Source organism: Alligator mississippiensis, chromosome 4, assembly GCF_030867095.1.
Source record: "Alligator mississippiensis isolate rAllMis1 chromosome 4, rAllMis1, whole genome shotgun sequence".
Taxonomy (NCBI): Eukaryota; Metazoa; Chordata; order Crocodylia; family Alligatoridae; genus Alligator; species Alligator mississippiensis.
Window position 1 is genome coordinate 167,547,666 of NC_081827.1, and position 19,624 is coordinate 167,567,289.

Here is a 19,624-nt window from a genome sequence, read left to right on the forward strand (position 1 = left end):
ATACCAGACCTGAAATCCCTCCCCCAGCTCTGCTGATGTCCCTCCATCCCAACCCACACCCCCCTTCTATTCCAGTTCAGGGCACTTCCTCATCCACAGCCTTGCTGCAACCCGGCAAGCCTGGCTCACAACCCTGTCTGTTCCAGTCCTGGGCTCCCCCCATAAGCAGAGCTGAGCCAGTGTCCCTTACTCCTGGCCCATAGCCTTCCCTGTTCTGCCACTCACCACATACACAGCTCTACTGACACACCCTGCTCCTTACCTGGGCCTCCCATCCTGCTAGGCCAGTCACAGAAACATCGCTCCCAGTCACTTGGGTGGCACAGAGGAAGGGGCGCCTGGGAGTAATGACCTTGCAGCTGAGGACAAGGGGGTAGAATGGTAAGGGGGAGACAGAGAGAGAGAACCTGCCAAGCTACTAGGGGTCAGACAAAGCTGAAGGCTAGGGACCCTGTGCTGCAGAAGTTGTGGTGAATAGGGGCCACACCAGTAGCCATGCCCATGCTAGCTTTAAATGAGTTTAGCTGAGGAACCAGTAGCAGTTTAGCCGCAGCAGTGCAGACCTCAGGCAGGCTACAGAGCCTGCCTGAGAAGCTAAGTGAATATGGGCTGGTTGGCCCATGTCGAGCTCCAGCTCCTGCCACGACATTGCTAGCAAGGCCCAAGGCGACTAACTGAAAGCCAGCTACACCTATACTGTGCATGTACATACACACACACACACACACACACATACAGAGCCTGGGCATTGGGGTGTTTTCTGCATCCTACAAACACACACACACACATGCACCCCCCTCTTCAAGCTGTCTTCGCTGCTGCCCTGTGCAGCATCCCTGCTCTTGTGGTTCATTCACATAAGTACATACACAGCATCTGCATTGCTTCTGATCACTGCATTGATCTGCCTCACACCCCCCGCCCCCAATGTATATGTACACATATATATGTATGCACACACAGTCATACACCAGACTGCCTGCCCCACACTCCTGGCCTGTGGGACATGCACCCACACGGCATCCACAATGCCGGCAAACCCAGCTATCCTGACAAACAACAATTTGTTTTATGACAGAAGAGGAAATTGCCTTCAGTTTCATAAGAGCCAGGAGTCCTTTTGAAGTGATCTGCCCTCCAGCAAGGGGAGGGACCTCTCTTCTTCCTTAAATTCCCTCCCCGCCCCCCCTTCCAAAAAACACACCTTTAATTATTGTTTGGGAGAAGCTCCCCAGTGAGCAGCTGGGTGGAAGCAGCCAGGAGGGACAGGAGGTACCTCAGTATAGAGGGGGTCCCATGATCGGGGGGGGGGGGGGGGGAGGGACGTGCCTGGATATTTCACTGCCAGCCACTGAATCCCTTCCAAGGGGTAGCAATGGGGAGCTGTTCCCAGCACAGGCCAGCAATGAAAGCTGTAAGGGAATGTGAGGAGAAGGGCTGGTTTGAATCCTTTAGCCCCATTGACTGCAATGCTGCATCACTTTACAGCATCTGGGGAACATACACACGTGTGTCAGATGGAGACAGGGTGATCTGCAGAGATCAGTACCCCCACCCCACTCCCCACATCCCCACCCTGAGGTTCAGCTGGCCCCTTGTTACTGCTAACCTGGGCAGGATGGTCCTTGCTGGCCATGGTGGAGCAATTCCCGTTCTCACTGGTTCAAGGGGTGGTGACCATGAGAGTCCCGTGAAGGTGAGAAGAGGTGTGCATGAGGGGTCCTATTATATATAGAGAGAGGCTTATCTCTGTTCATCTCTGCCAGCCCATCCTCCTGCTCCTCTACATGCCCGCACTGACCCATATTCCTTCCTTCTCCCTCCCTGATCTCTCTTCATTGTCCCCTCCTGCCCCCACCCCGCAACTGTACCCAGCAACCCATCCTCCTTTCTCTTCCTCTCTCCCACACCCACTCACTCATTGCCCCCTTCTCCATGTCTGTCTCCCCTTCCCCCCACAACCATGCGCCCTTCCCCTTTCAGATCCCACCCCACCCTATGTGCCTCCACAAACTGGTCTGATAGGCCAGGTTCCATCTACCACAGCAGCTCCAGCCCAGCCCAGCCCAGCCTAGCCCAGCTACTTGGCCATAGGCAGGGAGGGAAAAGTCAAAGCACACCCAAGGACATCTTGGCCTTAAGAGAAGGGTGGGTCTAGGGCATGGCATGGAGGGAGCTGGGAAAGCAGTTACAGGGGTGGAGAAACCCATCCTTCACCAAGAAGAATGTCCCACAGCCTGTGCCCCTGCTGCTTTCCACCAAATCCAGCCAAAGTGGCATAGGGGGCACTGAACTACTCCACCTCACCCCCTTCCCTGCTGGGATCCATTGTGACACCTATATACAGTCTTTCTTCCCAGCCCCAGTCTTAGACCATGATGGTTTCCTCTGCAGTCATTCCCTGGCTTGTTCGAGCCAAACCTCTGGATCCCTTTATACAATCATAGTATCATAGAACATAAGGATTGGAAAGGAACTCAGGAGGTCACATCTAGTGCAACCCCCTGCTCAAAGCAAGACCATCCCCGACTAGATAATTCCAGCCGGGGCTCTGTCAAGCCGGGATTTAAAAATATGCATGGATGGAGATTCCACCACCTCTCTAGGTAACCCATTCCAGTGCTTCACCACCCTCCTAGTCAGAAAGTTTTTCCTAATATCCAACTTAAACTTCCCTTAGTGCAACTTGAAACCATTGCTCCTTGTTCTATCATCTGTCACCACTGAGAACAGTCCAGCTCCATCTTCTTTGGAACCCCCTTTCAGGTAGTTAAAGGCCGCTATCAAATCCCCCTTCAGTCTTCTCTTTTGTACGCTAAATAAGCCCAGTTCCCTCAGACTCTCCTCATAAGTCATGTGCCCCAGCTCCCTACCATTTTTGTTGCCCTCTTCTGGACTCTCTCCAACTTTTCCACATCCTTTCTATAGTGGGGGGCCCAAAACTAGACACAGTACTCCGGATGTGGCCTCACCATTGCAGAATAGAGGGGAATAATTACTTCCCTCGATCTGCTGGCAATGTTTCTACTAATGCAGCCCAGTATGTCATTAGCCTTCTTGGCAACAAGGGCACACTGTTGACTCATATCCAGCTTATTGTCCACTGTAACCCTCAGGTCCTTTTCTGCAGAGCTACTGCTTAGCCAGTTGGTCCCAAGCCTGTAGTGGTGCATGGATCTCTTCCTTCCTAAGTGCAGGACTTTGTACTTGTCCGTGTTGAACCTCAAGATTTATTTTGGCTCAATCCTCCAATTTGTCTGGGTCACTCTGAATCCTAGCCCTACCCTAACTTTCATCATGGTTGTGTTGGGTAATAGATGGGATAAAGCTCAAGGCACTTTCTGGATCATTTGGGGTTCAGATTCTGAGGGACCTGGATTTGGCCTCAAGTTCCACCTCCATTCCTTACCCCCAGCCCCAAAGTCTAAGGTACATTCCAGTGAGAAGTCTGAAAGCAGTTAGTAGTCTTCAACTTTGGCCTGGAGCCCTGGCATGGGGCTTGGGAGACCAAGGTCCTGTCCACTGACCTGTAACATGACTTTGAGTAAATCCCTATCATTGTTCCCTCTTTTTTTGCTCTTTGGTCTTTGGGCTGGGATTGTCTCCTACTACATCTAAGAAGTGAAGAACAAGAAAAGGGAAAGGGAGGTTCAGTGTTCTGGTCCTTGTACCCATATAGGCTTTGCTTTGCAGAACTGCAGGCCTAATTTAACTTCTGCATGTCGCTATGCCTCCTCAATGGGTGTGGGAGGTCTTGGTGGCAGAGACTGAGTCTACATAGCATTCAACATGCTCTTGGTTCTCAACCTGGTGCTGCAGTCCCAAGCCAGGGGGGAGTAAGAACTATGTCTGGTGCCTCTGAATGGAGCAGGACCTTGACCTTACCCTCATTCCCAGCAGTTTCCTAAATCCTGAGAGGAGGGGAATGGCCTCTGTCGCCTCCATCCCACCTTGTCCCATCCTGCTGGATGCGGAGCTCCTGAAAGGAAGAGCTAAGCATCCTGATTTACAGCAATTTGGCCCCAGCTGATGGGCAGTCTTCACCAAACATATTGAGCAGTGATAGCAAGGCCTTGAGAAAGGTTCAGGCTGCACTGCATCCCACCTTCCCCCACAGCAGTTCTCTGAGAAGGATCTCCAGTCCTAGTTTACAAAATACTAGTGGCCCAGCACAGCCCAGCTCACCCCACAGCAAAATATTCTTCTGTTCATTCTTCTCCCAGCCTGAATGGATGGCCTCAGCATATGGCTTCTGAAGAGAAAATTGCAAGAGACCCCTTCTGTCCACGAGGGGATTTCTGTTTTCTAACTAAACCCACAGATCTCTGGAACATCCCCTGGGATATCTGCTCTTCCCTCTCAGTTGAGTTCTCATCAGTTCATCATAATCCATGCTGTGCCTCAAGGTAGCATTTATCACCAGAAGCGTGACTCTCTTTCAGGTTCTGACCTTTCCAACGGTCTCTCCTAACATTTTCTAAAGCGAGTTGATGGTTTTGAATAATTCAAGCCCAATTTTTAATTATGCCTGTTTAATCTCCCTATCTGTGTCCATCATGCCTGGCTGCCAGCCAGGGAGGGGACAGGAGAACTCGCTTTGCCAAATTTAGAGCACTTTGGAAAAACACCAAGGAAACTATTTCAGTTCCTTGGGGCTTCACAGGGCAAAAGGCAATTTGGGATCTCACCCTTGGAACCTTTATAATGTTTGCAAAATACAAGCTACCCTTGAGTCAGAAATTCTATATAATTATAGATAATAAAGTAACACCTAGAGGCCTCAAAGGAGAACAGAGCCCCATTGAGCAAAGAACAGTATGGGCCCACTGACAGAGGCAGTCCTTGCCCAGAGGAGCTCATCTTAGTAAGTGGGATGGGAAAGAGAGGCACAAAGAGGGTATAGTGACAGTCCTATGGTCTCACTCAGGAGCAGAGCTGGGAACACACATCTGGCTCCTCTCCAGTGTTCTACCCATTGCATCTGGACATCATGTCCCACAGAACAACCTGGTGTTAGATTAAGCACCAAGACTTCCATGAACCCCCAATTGCTTTGCAAAACCTGTCACTTTTTAAAAAAAATTCAGGGGGGGTGGTCCATGATTCTTCTGAGGGTTCCCGCCCCCCGCTCACCCGACCTGTCCAAGGGCATAGTTTCCCTGTTCCCTGGTTTGTGCACAGAGCAGAAGTAAAGCATTAGTATTCTAATCTCAGCGTTTTACGCTCTTGTTGCACTGGTGGAAATGAGAGCTCAGCATCAAATCCCCATCTGGTATATATGCAAGGTAGCTCCATTCATGGGCCAGCTCTCCAGAGGGTGAAAATGGGCATTGCTTCATTGAAGTAAGTGCTGGCTTTCATGAATTGAGGATCTGACCCAAGGGCTGTCAAGAAATGGGGAATGCAGCCTAATGACTCTCTCCATAAACTGCCCATCAAGAACCAATGACAACACAAACACAATCTTCTGCAGAGCCTGCTGTATGCTCTGTTGTGTGAGAACAGTGTCTGCAGGGGCCATGACAGAATGTCCCAGACATTACCCCAGTGTGCCCCAGACAACCCAAGAGCTGCAGGAGAATGGATAGTGAAAGTGCCATGGTTTCATTGTGTGACACCGAACACATTGCAGCCCATCAGCAAAGCTGACTGTCCTCACACCATGCCCTTAGAGAGTGGTTCCCAGCCCACAGTGTGTGGAAACCCTGGTTCGGAGCTGGTCCTGCACTGGGCTGCCAGAGAAAGGCCAATAATGATTGTGAAAGCCAAACCGGGGAACAGGTTTGTTTAATAGGCGCGATCAAAGGGAACTGAACCTGTGATGGATCCAAGCAGCGTGATGTCAGCACCCCTTCCAGGCAAAGATGACAACACCAGAGCTGGATTACCCACATGTAAATTACACCCTCCCTGGGTTACAAGCACTGAAACCAGAGCTGCCAACCACTTTCTAATTCTTCGAAGAAATCATTAACAATGGTTAATGATTTAGGCCTGAACAAGGAGATCAACTTTCAGCTTAAGAAGCTCCTGTAATTGCCCTAATTAAGCATAGGTTTGGACTCACTTCCTTGTTCTTATTGCACCGGGGAGCCTTTCATCGTGACACCTGGCACCAGGCACTGCTGTAAAAATGAGATCCAGGTGTCACTGGGGAAGCACACTCACCCCCACGGGTGGTCCAGCCATGCTTTCTGCCTGGAGCGACTGGTTCTTGGAACAGTGGGATAAGCAGAGCAGCACAGGTCCACTCCACCCAGCAGAGTTGTGCAAGTCAGAGACTCCATCTTGTGATTGAACAAGCGGGGTTTGACCCTACTGAGGACACTGGTGGACAGAAACTGAACTCATTAGAGCGACTGTTGGAGCTGGGGAAAGAACAAACCCATTGGCACCACCTGCTCCCACTACACAACCTACTGCTGCACTCACACACCGCATCAGCCCCATTACATCCTATACCCAGACCCACAGCATCACTTACTCCCAACACAGTGAGTCCCACTGATATGCTCATGCTTCATCAACTGTGTTGCACACTGAGCCCTTCAATGCACACTGCATACATGGCATCAGCTCCAGTACTGACAGTCACTCACAGATGCATACTTGTGAATATGCACACAGCAGAGGCAGTCATATTTCCAAACCCCTCTGCAAAGAGTAAGCCAAAGATCTCAGGATCCCCAGTCTTCATTTCCAGCTGGGCTGTTCTCCAGTAGCTGCAAGTTACCAGAAGCAATGGGACTGGGCCTGCAGGTTCAAAGTCTCAGGCAGGGCAGAGCTGGGATAGTTGACAACATCCATAACACCTATAACTAGCCTAGTGTTACCATCTCACAGATCTTTGGGCGAGAGTGATACACTAGGGCACTAGGGTCTTGCCACACAGATACATATCCTTTTCCCCTTCCTTGCTCACACACGTTCACATACACTATGTATATAGTCATGCACGAACACACAATGTGCGCACACATACACATGGTGTACACACTCAGTCAGTGTGCATGTAATCGCCATGCAGTAGCATCCTCAGTGGCCATGTACAGTTTCTGTAATCCACCACTGCACTTAGTCAGTGGGCAGTCATTGACAATATGCAACATTGTGTGTGTTTTGCCACAGCTACAGTCTGGGTTGTTGTGAAGGCCGCAGTGGTGGAGGTTGGCCACACACAGACCTTGCCCTATCTGGAATCTATACAGCGAGGCTCACTAACAGTGTGGCAGGTTGAAGCCGGGTGAGCAGACTGTAGGATCTGTTATAAGGAACTAGTTTGGTGGTGATGTTGACCTCCATTCCTCACATCAGAAGGTCTCTGCCACGCAGTCCTGGTGCAGTGGGTGTCACAATGTTAGATATGTAGCAGGTGGATTTAAGAGATCATCATACAGTGACAGGCTTGTTTTGGACTGGATATTCTCCAGTAGCTTGCTAGTTGGAACTTCCCATTGGATATGAGGGGGAACAATGTTGTTCAGGACTGGGAGTCATGGTAGAGAGTGTAGCAGAAAGCCCCCTTTTCCTCTTGCCTGCAGTTGCTCTCCCCTCCTTGGATATGTTTTTCCTCTTCTACCTTTTCTTCCTTCCTCTTTCTTTCACTTTAAGATAAGGAATTGTGTTTTAAAATTTGTATGTGTGCATTTTATATCTCCCCTTGTATTTTGGTATTTTTATTTATTTGTGTGCCATGGCATTACTTTTGTAGCTTATATTTTATACTCCTCACCTTTCAACTAAATGTGTTTAGTTTTAGAAGAAGTAAGTTATACACTGTAACAACGCTAACAAGGGCAGGAGTCAAACTGCCCCTGAAAGAGTGAGTGAATCAGTGATTGAATGTGTAACACAGTAGCAGACAGAAATTAACACCAAGGAAAGCCGCAGATCAACGGAAGAAATCAATAGGAGACAATGTAGCAACTGGGAAATCTCTAAACCACTGTTTAAGGGCTAGAACCCTGGTCTGAGTTAATCAATGCAGGGGACCAGCTTTTGGGCTGAATATCTCCAGATTGACCACTCCCAGAACCCTATTCAAAATTCATCAACAAACTCCCAAACCTGCACGTACATGCAGATGACCCCTGGGGCTGACAGATGCCATCCAGTAGCCACCGAGGGGGAAGTCCCACGAGGGTCAACGACCCCTGGATTGGGCAAACCTGAAAACTGGGGAGTCACCAAAGACTGCCAAGGACAGATAAAAAGCAATGAAAAGTGACCCTCAGCGGCGCCCTCTTGATCTCCAACTTGACCAGCACCTGACCTGTCCAGCCAGCAGGACCAGCCGGCGACCCCCTTCTGGAGAATAACACCATGCTGAAAGAAGCCTCAAAGGCAGACTCCAGCACCTGTGGGATAGGTATACCTGACTCTTGTAGCTTGCTACTGTGTGTGTGTGTGTGCATGTGTGTGGGGGGGGGGCCAGACCCAAGGTTTATGATTTAACTTCATTACAGTGCTTCAATCCGCCTAATAAACCAGAATTTTAAGGATCCCGAGTTGGACATTTGTAGCCAACAAGAGGTCAATCAAAGAGTTCCTGAGATGATGCACATTGTTGAATGTAGCTGCACATGAATGAGTTTGGTGTATGATGACTGATTCCAGCCTCATGAGCAGTACTCTACTGCAGAGTATGAGATGGCAAGAGCTGACATCCTTAGATTTGAGGCTCTTGCACCCCATGATAACCCAACCAGCTTGTTAAGGAGGTTGTTACTTGTTGTAACTTTCGTTGCTGTCTTTTTCAAGTGTTTATGATAGCCCAGTGTCCAGTCTAACATCACACCCAGGTAGACAGGTTGTGCTTCACGCCTCAGCCTCTGGCCATTCAGGTAGATGTTCAGCTCCCAGGCAGCACTGGCATTGCATAAATGGCAGGTCATTGGTGTAGAGGTTGTACAAGGCCAGAGAAAGCACAGATCCTTGAGGCAGTCCATTGGTCTGTCTTCTCCAGGTGTACACACTCACATGCACATACACACACACTTCATGCACAGGCCATGCACACTTAGGTAAGCATTATGTACCCTCACACTGCACAATCCTGCCAGTACCCAATCATCCAAAAAAATCACACACAAGAATGCATCCACCAAGCTCAGTGAAGTCATCAGTTACTTGCACCAGGCTCTGACCCAGCACTAAGTTAGGGTGAGTTTTCGCTGTTGCTACTAATGTCACTGGAGTCCCCTGTGGTGCAGTGGTAGAATCTTTATTTGCCACACAGGAGACCTGGGTTCAATCCCAGGGCACTTATACAAATACAGCCATGGAGGCACTAAACATCTGGACTCAGTCTGGCCTTTGGATTCTGACTTGGTGGCAGGGATGGAAGGTCTGGGCAGCCTCCACTCTTCCAAAAACCTCCTGCCTAGGCATGGGTGACTTCTCATGCATACACCATGATCTGGAAGGATCAACAGTTGCCAAACTTACATCACCCTTCATGAAAGTGAGAAGTCTGGGCATAGAATCATGGGAAATTAGGGTTGGAAGGGACCTTAGGAGGTCATCTAGTCCAACCCCCATCTGTGCTGCAGTGTGGAACTTATAAACATTACAGATAACGGTTTGTTATTTCATAGGCACTGTCACTTGTGTGCTGTTTGGCAGGCTTGTTTCATGCACTATAATGCCCACAGTGGCAATGGATCTGTGATGTCTTTATTTTCAGAGTCCTACCCCTTCAAAGCACTGAGGTCTGTGCTGTGGAGATTAAAGAAACCCCAGTAAAACTGCAGGGGGACAGATGGCCTGCTACAGTAGGACACACATACACTGTACTCTACCTCCTACTGTAGAATTTTGTTTTGTTCTCTGTTGCTGTTGTCTTCAGCCTAAGGTAAAAGTGGCCGCTGCTTGTGTGTAAGTAAAATGGGCTAAACTTACAAAACACAAGCGCCTAACAAGACTTAACTGCTGAAAACTTAAATCAGACAAGGGTGGCCTGAAAAGTCAGAGGCATGTTTTTAACAGTGAAGGATACAGCTCCTCCAGGGATGGGATAAACTTTCAGCTGTGAGGAGCCATTAAAGTAGTGGGCTCTAATCCAACCCCAAAGAGTTGGATTCACTGCAGGAGTCACTAGCTGAGTTATACATGACAGAGTTGGACACAGCGGCACAACTGGGCAGTTCTGTGCTTTGGACAGCAGCACAGTGACTAGGATAGCAGTGGCAGCAGCTGTTATTTTTGCTCACCCTCTAAGTTGGCACCCAGAGCTAGTGCCCCAGTCTGTCCATCCCCCCACCCTTAGTTATGTTACTGATTGGACAAGATCATCTTAATAGAACCTTTGTGTCTCAAGATCTCTAAAAGTAAGGAAACCAACCGGACTTCATGCAAAATGTTGCCTATTTCTAGAAACAATGTAATGGTAGCTATCACCGGGCGCGTCTTCATGCTAAAATGCAATAGATTAATTCTACTGCATATTAGCATGTCATAGCGAAAGCCATGTTAATGTGCTGATGTGCAGCAGAATTATTCTACTGCACATTAGCATCACTTAAAAGACATGAGCCAGCACTTCTGCATTGATTATCATGCATTTAGTACCTGTTATTCCAGGTACTATACTCAATTCACCGTAATTACGGCACATCAATGCACCGTAATTACAGCACATCAATGCACATGTGGACATGCCTACTGTACTTTGCAAAGCAGATCAGTATCAGTTACTGTTTTCTGGGGATGGAGTCAGAGGCAGAGAGGGAAAATGCTTCACCCCAGTGCCAGGCAAATGGCAGAGCAAGGAATGGATCCTAGGTGTCCTTAGTCTCAGTCTAATGCTTTGCTCACTAGACTGTGCTGCCTGTCCTTCTAAAAAAAATACAAGTAAATTCCACTGGTGACTTTACCCTCTCCCTGAATTAGAACCTGATATTGGATCCATCCAGGTGGAGTTCAATGCCTCTGTGGAGTATCATGGACTTTGGTGGGACCCCAGGAAGATGCAAAGTTCCATCCAAATGGCCTTAAGATGTACCCTGAATTGTGGTATGGTCGTCTCAGAAAGAGCTGTAGAGTCCACTGCTTGGCATTGAGGGCAGCTGCAGAGCTACTGACAGCCACTCATCATTATCCTTGCACAGTCCCAAAGGCACAGATAAGGGAAACAACCTGCCCCAGGCTGCCCATCATCTAGCAGCAGGGGGTCTTTGGAGTCTCAATCCAGCATCCTATCCACTAAACTAAACTCCTTCCCTTAGAACTAGTGGGTCAGCTAGTTTGTCTGGCTGTGCTGGCTTCATCCTCCCTAAATCATCCCTGATAGAAAGGTGCCAAGTGTCAGCCTTCGCTCTCTGCAGTGATAGCTTCTTCCTTCCTGAATCATACAAGCCCTACTGGGTCACAAAGATCCAGTTCTCACGGCAGCTGAACTGGCAGCCTTGTTGGGCTCAAGCCTCCATTCTGTGCCACCACCAGTGCTGCCCAAGAGACTCTGATCTTAAGGAGCTTCTGGAGTATGTGAGGATCCTGAAATCCACACTAAGTTTTTATTCAAGCAAAGTCTTTTTTGATTTCAGGAAGGATTCACTTGACTTGGGCCTGATTTTGTTCTGAGTTCTGTGTGGTTGTAGTTAATCAAATGGAGTGACTCCAGGTTTACTGCTGGGTCTCTGAATGCAAGATCAGCCCTAGAGCCTATAACAGCTTTGGATATAATTGCCTGTGACAAAGGAGAGGAAACCTGCCATGTTTCAGTGCATTACTAGGTACAGGTGGGCAAAAAGAGGTAGTGTATGCTAGACAGAGCACTAGGTTGGAACTCAAGAGACCTGTGTTCCACTCCTGGCTCTGCCACTGACTTAATGAAGGGCCCTGGTCAAATCACTTCACCTTTTGGAGCCTCATTTTCCCTATCTGCAAAATGGACCTAAACAATCTTTTCCTCCATTACAAAGTGCTTAGAGAGCTGTGCAAAACCCCCAAACCTGTATTTTTTCTCAGTTCAGTTGCTCAACAGCCAAAAAGATCCAGAATAAAATTACATATCAGGGCAATCCAAAAAAGTTTCAGATGTCTCACTCAAACAGAACTATCCAAAAAACTCATGTGGGAGTAGACAAAGCTTTTATTCATAATGCTTTAAAATCTCATTTAGAAAAATGTGGCCTTGAAACCCTGTTTTGAAAGAAAAGAGTTAAAACATTTCCTCTTGAAAACATCAGCATGAAATCTTTGGACATCTCTGAATTTTCCTTTCCCCTCACTCCACCAATTTTTACTTAAACTATTCAATGAATCTGATCCCAATTTGGAAATAGTTTCAGTCACCCAGAAATTACATTTTTCAGCAAAGAACCTATTCGTCTGAAGAATGTCACCTGGCTCTGTGTATACTATATACTAACTATTGGCTGTTCCTTACTGACTCAAGGATCTCCTTGAAATCAGACCCTGCAGACTTCCCAGGAGGAATGTAGTTTAATTCTATTAATATACATAGGAAACTAAACCACCAACCAGTCTTGTCTAAGAACATGAAGAAGAATCCTGTGTCCTCCCTATGAGTAACTCATGCTTAATTTCTACTGACATGAGCAAGACTGTCCCTATATTGTGTTCAGGGCAGTGTGACTCCCCCACTCCCCTGCAAAGGAGTACAGGACTGGGAATGTGTTTTGTTCTTGGATCTGAGAAGGGAATGTGTCTAGAGCACTGGAGATGGGCACTGTGAATCCAGTGTTGTCAACATTGCTGTCAGAGGTGTGACTGCAGTACATACCTGGGCTTGCTTCAGTCTTACAAATCCAAGTACTTATAGCAGTGAAACTATGATGGTGCATGCTTCAGCCTCAGAGAGCATCTCCAGGACTCCAGACAGACTTGCACAGCTTGCACTGAAGTCCACGTGAGCTGGATTCAAGCCAGCTCAGGGAGGCCTACAATCTCCTTTACCACTGTAAGGGAGGCACAGCCTCACTTTCCCTCATTCTAAGGAGCTGCCAGGCCCAGTAGGCAGTAATGGCCTTAGGGGGGGCAAACCGGGTGACTGCCCGGGGCCCCACAATTTGGGGGTCCCAAATTTTGGCAGGGGGGTGAAGTTTTTGCAAGGAAGTGGCTCATCAAAATTAAGCCTCTAAGGGGCCCCAAATGATTCTCTTGCCCAGGGTCCCAACAACCCTAAGGCCACCATTGCATCAGGTGGGAATCAGCAGGTGTCTCAGAAATGCTTTGAGGTGTGGTATCCATACTGAGTATTAGTGAAACTAAAATACTTTAGCCAAAGAAACAATGGCCCCTTATGCCTCTAGTGCTTTGTTTGCTCCACTGTATTTATCTTCAATATATCATGGATCTCCTCATGGGTCCACGACAGTGTTAGAGAGATGGGTAGACTCAAATGGACCGTCTGATGAGAAATGCATGAGGTTCTCCTCACCAATGGGACAGACATGCTTTTCTGTGCCATCACATAGCAGCAGCTTCCATCTACCTAGCAGTCCCAGCTACCAGTTCAGCACCTTGTGGGCTGGTTCCAAGCACCTTACGGGCAGGCCTGGCTCTGACCCACTATCCTGGGCTTGTGCTCAAGGAACAGCGCATGTAAAAGGGAAGAGCTCCAGTCACCTCGGGACATTTTTCTGCCATATGGGCGCTTTTATTTGCATTCTCAGCAGAGTAGTCTAGGACTGGGAAGCAAATCCCTTATTATCCCTGGGTGACCAGGAATGGTACAAACTGCTGGGGTTGGATGACATGGGTAGGGGGGAAAGGACTTATTCTTCAAATATGCATCTGTGTACTGTGGCCAGGGAGTACTACAGAAGGCAGGGCCCTTCACCCAGCACCCAGTTCACCAGAAATATTGGAGTCTATTTCCTTTTTTGGCCCTCCTCGTCTACAGAGATAGTCCAGTGGGTAAGCCCTTCTGGAGACTCCTCTGTCCCCCTCCTGATGGTCAAACACCTTGGTCTCACATTTATTTACACATGCAATCCAGATACTTGGGCCCTTTTTGAAATGTTGGATTCTGTTCCCTAAATGACTGGGAAATGTCCAATGTAGAGCAGATTGGGAAACAGAATTGTCTGTTATCCTGCAAGAGCATAACAATATTGGATACAGAACTGGAGATTCTGTCATTTCTCTGGAACACTGCTCATGCTGGAGCAGCTCCTCATGAACATGAAGGTGAACTGGACAGAAGTGGCCGTGCAAACACTGCATCAGCTGTTGGTTGGGCAGGAGATTGGCTTCACTGTAGAGAATATTGATACTTTGCTCTCCAAGTATGCAGAGAAAGCCCTTGATTTCCCCTACTCCTTAAAGAAAAGAGATCAGGTGATTATATTTCAGAGTTTCTCATTCCACAAGGGAAGGCAGGGGCAAAAGCTTGCTTGTATCAGATTTACCCTCAGAAGCACCCCACACCATGAATTTGCATGTGGCTGCGTCCTTTTCTCTTTAGCTTAGAAAAGTTCCTTTATGGGTCCTCTCTCTTTCATCAAGGCAACTTACTACTTCACTCAAGGCCTCCTGGCTCCTGCCATTTAATCACCGACAGTTCTGACATGCATGCAGTCTAAAACCAAAGCGCAGTCTAATTCCCTAGCTCTCCTTCTTCCTCCTCCCCTCACATAGTACAGATAGAACCAGAAGTCATTATCTTAATGGGAATATTCCCCACCCCACCAAAACAAGATAAAAACCCAAGCCCAGTTTGGGTGCAGTTCCATGCAACTGACTTCTCTTTGCTTCGAAACCCAAGAGATGACAAGGTCAAACAGTTATAAACTCCTGCAAGACTGTTTCAGGCTGGACATAAGGAATAATTTCTTTACTGTCCAAGCCCCCAAGGTCTGGAATAGCCTGCCATTGGAGGTGGTTCAAGCACCTACTCTGAACGCCTTCAAGAGAAAATTGGACATTTATCTTGCTGGGATCCTGTGACCCCAGCTGACTTCCTGCCCCTGGGGCAGGGGGCTGGACTTGATGATCTTCCAAGGTCCCTTCCAGCCTGAATGTCTATGAAATCTATGAAATCTATGTTCCAGCGCTTGACCACCCTCATACTCAGAAAGTTCCTCCTAATCTCAACCTAAATTTCCCCTACTGAAGCTTGAGTCTATTGTTTCCTCTAGAAATATTGATTCCAATCAATTTTTTCATTTGGATTTCTCTCCCTGACAGGAAAATTGAAATGTTTCCTTGAAATCAATATTCTTCCCATGGAACATACTGGTTCATTCCAGCTACTTTTTCCTATACGATAATTTTTTGTACAAAAAAAATATCCCAACCAGCAGAAATGAAGTGGCTTTTTTGGTGAGCAGACATCAAGATCAAATCTAGAACAGCTTTGAAGTAACAGTTTCCCAGGCCCAGGTTAGTTTTAATGCATTCTCTGAGCTTTTATTGGCCTTTTCTGGGCATGTTTGAAACTGCCTGTGAAATCACAGAGGGGGGTCTCTGTTCTTCTGGGCAGATTATAATCTGTCATCACCAGATACAGGGTGAGGGAGGGGACTCCGGGAAAAAGGTAATTTTGAGTGGTGGGACCTATGTAAACATAATTTGAACGCTTTGTGTTTCTATAAAGTCCTTTATAAACATGAATGGAGCTGCACAATGATCCTGGGAGATGAGGGGGTGAAATGATTTCTCATTTCAGACATCACAAAGAGGTTTAGGGACTTGTATAAGGTCACCTATCAGTGGCACAGCTGGGAGATGAACCCAGGAGTCTGGCCCCTGAGTTTTGATAAAGCATCTAAGAGGATCCAGGCATCCTGGCCCCCATTCTACCTGCTTTAGCCACTAGACAGCACAGCCTCCCAACCCCAGGAGAAGAGCCCAGGCTTACCAGTCCCTCTACTCAAACTATGAGACCACATTAAGAATTCCCGAGTCCTGGTTCCTCTTCTACCCACTTCCCTCCCCATGGGATCCCACTTTCCTCCCCAAGCCAGACAAAGAACCCAGGACCTGGCCCTGAATCCTTCCCAAGATTCCAGCCCCTGCTATGTTACCTCTGTCAGCACAGGTTTAGTCTGTGGGGGGTGGGCAGAGTGGAGGGAAGCAGCGACAGGACCCATCGGAGGGCCGGGTCTGGGAGTCGAGCCCGGCTGCCAGGGAGTGAGTAAGTGCAAGAGCGAGTGAAGAGGAGAAGGTAATTAAAGAGGGAGGCACTAGCCACAGCAAGTTCCCACAAATGAAGGCCCCGGGGCCATAGACACTACACAACAAAGCACCGAGCAATTATTTGGCTCCAGTGGGAGGTGATGGTCCCATTTGGAGCCGGTTTCAGCTGGCCACCCTGGGGCTTTGCGGGGGTTTGGCACAAGGGGTTGTGGATGCTCAGAAACAGTGTGTGTGAGCATCCTGCTGATGGTGTGCCAGCCCCCCCCCCCCCCCCCCACTGCAGGTAAGGGGCAGAAAGGCCCACCTACCTGAGAACCTGCTGTGTAGAGAGCCTGGCTTCAGTGCCTGGGTCTCAGACTAATGCATTTTGAAGACAAGTTGCTGGTGGGGCAATGGGAGTCAAAATGGTCCAGAGCCACATGGATGAATTAAGGATAACAGCAACGCTGCTGGTGGGAAGGGGCAGCTCAGGTCATTGCTCATCATGGGTTTTTTGTACCTGCCATAACAACCTGTCCCAGACACCCCAACACCCACTACAGCAACCTGCTCTAGACACCCTGACAATAGCAAGCTGCCCTGGACACCCTGACACACACCCCAGCAACCCACCCTAGACAACATTTCAACCCACTATAGCAATTTGCCTTACATACCCCAATATTCTCCATAGCAATCTGCCCTGGGCACCCTGCCACCCACCACAACAACCCATCTTGGACACCTTTACACCCACCACAACAACCTGCCCTGAACCCCTTGACATGCACCACAACAGCCTGCCCAGAACACCCCACAACCACTATTTACAAACCTCCCCAAACACCCCAACACCTTCCATAGCAACCTGCTCTAAGTAACCCAAAAAAAACCATAACAACTTGATCTGGACACCCCCACAGCTGTCAAAGCAACCCTGTCAGAATACCCCAACACCTGCCATAAGCACCCTGCCCTGGGCCTCCTGACAACCAGCACGGCAACCCACCCTGACACTCTGACACCCACTGTAGCAAACCTTCCTGGACATCCCAATACCCATCATAGCAACCTGCCCTTGACACTTCAATACCTACTGTAGCAACCCTCCATGCTCTGGAGGGTTGAAACCCACACCTATGACCGACATTTGCTATGACCCACAGCTCTCATAGCAAGTCACCCTGGATAGTCCAACACCATAATAGCAAAGACTGCACAAACAGCATTCACCTTAACAGAGACTAGAACTCTGCTGTAAAGACACAGGCCTCGACAACAGGAACAAAAGAAAATCTCCCTCACCTGTTCACAGATGTTAGTCCTTTATCTTCTCTGTGGGTTCAAACACTAGAGAACAATATAAATCACTGCCTCATACCTTCAAAGCCAGCTTCTTACTCTAGCCACAGTTAAGTACCCTCTTATTCAGACTAAATCTATTTACTATCAATGCAGCTGCTACTATAAAAGGATCTATTCACCCATCTAAGGGTGTGGACACACTGCACGCTTACTACTTAGTAAATTGTCATAGCTACACAGCATAAGTGGAGCAGACACATGACATGCAGCCCAGACAGGTAGTAAATCACTCAAACCCAGGGTAAAGTTACACCTCATAAAATGTATAGTAGCTTTACTACATATGAAAGTTACTAACTACTTGGGATGTGCTGTGTGCCTACCCCCCTCAACAGCTTCATCTGGGGCAGCAATCTGCTCAATGTAAACCTGCTTCCCTGCCACCTAGTGGCCACAGCACCTTTTGCAAGTGTCTGGCTTGGGAGAGCAGGTCATGTGCCTGCTTCTTACTGGGTTTGTCTACACGTGGTCCTTTTAAACAGGATTAGCCTAAAATCACCATTTAAAGCACATTAAGGGTGTGTGTCCACGCATGTACACCCTTAATGCTCCTTAAAAATGGTGATTTTAGGCTAATCCCACCTAAATTTGATACCAGTTTAAAGCAAGGACCAAATTTAAACTGGCATAGGTAACTCAGATTAGCCCACGTGTAGACACTTAAAGTGCATTGATGCAGTGTGTGTCAATGGATACAGTGTGTGTTAATGTACATTAGCACGGCTACACATGCGCTAATGGGAGTTAGCTATGCCAGCCTAAATGTAACGTACTTTAATGCTCATTAGCATATCTACATGTAGATGTGTGCCTAAATCATCTTAATGCACCTTAAACAAAAGCACATTAAGTTTAGGCACATGTAACTACACATGTAGACATGCCCCCTGTGGAATAGGTTACTATGAAGTATTGTGAGCACATCTATGTGTGTAATTAAGGTGCATGAATAAACTTCAGAGCTTATTTTCCAGAGTTTATTGCTCTTGGGCATGCTGTTTGCATGTGCACCTGGGACTGCAGCACACTGAGCCAAACGGCACAGCCCCAGCTGGTAGGCAATTGGGTGGGGGTAGCCTGCCAGCCCAGAGCTGCTCCCCCCTGTTCAATGTGCTGTGGAGAGGCTGGCTGGGGCATGAGGGTGCTCCAGCACAGGGTTAGCCAGCAGGCAGCCCCCACATGGAAGCACCTCCCCGCCCCAGCCAGCCTCAGCAGCATCTGCACATGCATTGCGGCAGAGTAAAGAACTCTGCCATAGGATAATACCCGTGTTCATAAGTAGGTGAAGATGTTGAGACTTTACTGCATACTTAGTTAGTCAGCTCCGCAGTAAATGTAAATTAATCAGCAGTAAATTGTATTGTGTGGCTGTGCTGCCTATCACCTGAGTCTCATTTGTTCTGGAGGGTCACCTAAAACCTACCAAATCCTTATGCATGGAAGAGAGCATGGGGCTTTCCCCCTCCCTGCCATATTCTGTCCTTCCCATATTCCCAGAGAATGCAGATGACAGCCCCTGGGCTGCACCACTCCAGCAGCAGCAGAGATGTTTGTGGCTTGTTTCTCCCCAGCCATTTTTTTTAAATATAATTTGTATCTGAGGCCAAATTAGCCAAAACTAATTCCAAATCCAAGAGTCCAGAACTATAACTGGCCCTACTACCAGCAAACATCCTCCACCCACTTCTGGGGCTTCAGATGTTTCCAAAACCTTTGGTGGGCATCCTACTTGCAGGCCCAAGCCCGGAGGTTTGGGGTTCGGATGCTCCCAGGTTTTGCTTGCCCTTAGCCATAAGGCCCTCAGAGCCATGCACCATGAGGTTGCTTTGGTGCTGAGCAACCTCAGGGCATGGGCAGGGGTCCTGCAAGGAGTGCTGGAAAGCGGCTGTTCTGTCTGACTGTAGGTGAGGGGCCTGATTCTCTGCTGCTCTGTGCTTGGAAGGAGAGTGACCACAGCAGCGCATACAGCTGCAAAGCTGCACAAGCCACTGGGCCCAGCTATCTGCTCACTCTTGAAGGCTGGATGCCCCTCATTCCTCATCCTGTCCTGTTCTAGGGACATTGATTCTGGTCCTTTCTCTCCCTGCTTCCTGTGTGCCTCCCTTCATACCCTTATGCTGTTGAAATACCCCAGGGGCTCACAGATTCACCAGGGCTATTTAAGCTCCTTTGTTTA

At 48.3% G+C, this 19,624-nt stretch overlaps 2 protein-coding genes across 2 annotated transcripts in view; one reads left to right on the plus strand and one right to left on the minus strand.

Moving 5' to 3' along the window:
- Positions 1-16,038, minus strand: part of SP6 (Sp6 transcription factor) — a 39,996-nt gene extending 23,958 nt beyond the window's left edge. Inside the window, exon 1 of the mRNA XM_059727026.1 lies at positions 15,993-16,038. The gene's annotated coding sequence lies outside the window, so the exon portion shown is untranslated. The remainder of the gene's footprint in view (positions 1-15,992) is intronic.
- The window catches only part of SP2 (Sp2 transcription factor), a 60,229-nt gene that overhangs the window by 15,102 nt on the left and 25,503 nt on the right, over positions 1-19,624 (plus strand). The window lies entirely within an intron of this gene.